The sequence below is a fragment of the Tupaia chinensis genome, unplaced genomic scaffold (genome assembly GCF_000334495.1).
Source record: "Tupaia chinensis unplaced genomic scaffold, TupChi_1.0 Scaffold144899_1, whole genome shotgun sequence".
NCBI lineage: Eukaryota > Metazoa > Chordata > Mammalia > Scandentia > Tupaiidae > Tupaia > Tupaia belangeri.
The window spans coordinates 1,145,327-1,146,718 of record NW_006204759.1 but is presented as its reverse complement, the minus strand read 5'-3'; positions in this window follow the sequence as shown (position 1 = coordinate 1,146,718).

The following is a 1,392-nucleotide window of genomic DNA, read 5'->3' as shown; positions in this document are numbered from 1 at the left end:
CCAAAAAAAAAAAAAAAAAAAGAGTACAGATTCTAGAACCAAGGGATTTGGATTCAAATCCAGCCTTGCTCCTTACTATGGGCAAGCTCCTTTGCTCCTCAATTTCTCCATCTGAAATGGTAACTAAAACAGTATTTGGAATTATGAGGATAAAGGCGTCAATATATATAAAACATTTAGAGCACTCGGTCTGAGAGCTCTACAAGGGTATTATTGCTGCTAATATTATGATTCTGGCACCTTCTCTCAGCTCTCTAGAGATTTTTTTTTTTTTAAAGTTGCTATAAGAGGTGCTGGAAGTGGGGTGGTGGTTAAGGCACTGGACTCCCACATGGCTGACTGTAGTTCGAGACCTGGACCTGGCGGCTTGCTTTCTCACTTTCCTTCTCTTTCTCTCTCTCTGTCCCTCTCTGGTCAAATTAAAAATAAATACATAAATAAAGTTAAAATAAAAAAAAATGGTTCTTCCAAAAAAAAAAAGTTCTTAAAAAAATTGCTATACGACACCCACGCCAGAGAGACAGAGAGAGACAGAGAGACACAGAGAGGGGAACTGAAAAAGCACCTTTTGGGGTGTGTGTTTGTGTGTGTGTTTGTGGCAATCCCTTCTCCTCCATTCTCCCCTCAGGATTTTGGGTGCGCATGCACACACGCCTGAAGTGCTTCTCAAGCCCCTGGATATGAAACTTGATTTGCTCAGTAGGCCACATGGGACCCAGCTTTCTTAACTAACCACCATGCCACCAGCTGACCTCTAGAGATCTTTTATTTTTTTTTTAAGAATTACTTATTTAATTATTATTTAATTATCAATTAAATTATTATTCTTATTTGATTCACCAGAGAGATGCAAAGAGAGAGAGGGAAAGTGAGAAAGCAAGCCATCAGGTTGTTGTGGGCTCTCGGGGAAGAGCAGTCTCTGGAGAGGCCGCTTTCTGCTGATGCTGGGGACTCTGGGGAGATGTGGGCTGGTCCAGGGTGTCTCTGTGGACAGGCAGTGCCCCAGCCAGGTCACAGTGTCCTAGGAGACCACGAGTGCCATGTCCCACCCCTCAGCTGTCCCTGCCCCAAGCCCCTGCGTGCAGCCCAGCCCTGGAGGCCAACCTCTGCATCTTCCACCTGGCAGGCTTGCCACTGGTGCTACGCCACACCTGAACCTTCTCCAGGCTCGCTGTTCCACCCAGTTTTCCTGGCCAGGAGACGATTCATTTAGCAATCCTCCTGAAGAGTCTAGCACAGTGCCCGCTCGTGCCCCATAAACCTCAGCGACTGGGATTATCCCAGCCTGGCTCCACCTGGCAGAGTGGAGCTTCCCTGTCCCTGTTGCTGGCTGTGGTTATGTGGGGACAGGCCCGCCCCTACCGGGGCGGCCGGCGCGTTGCCCCCCCCCGG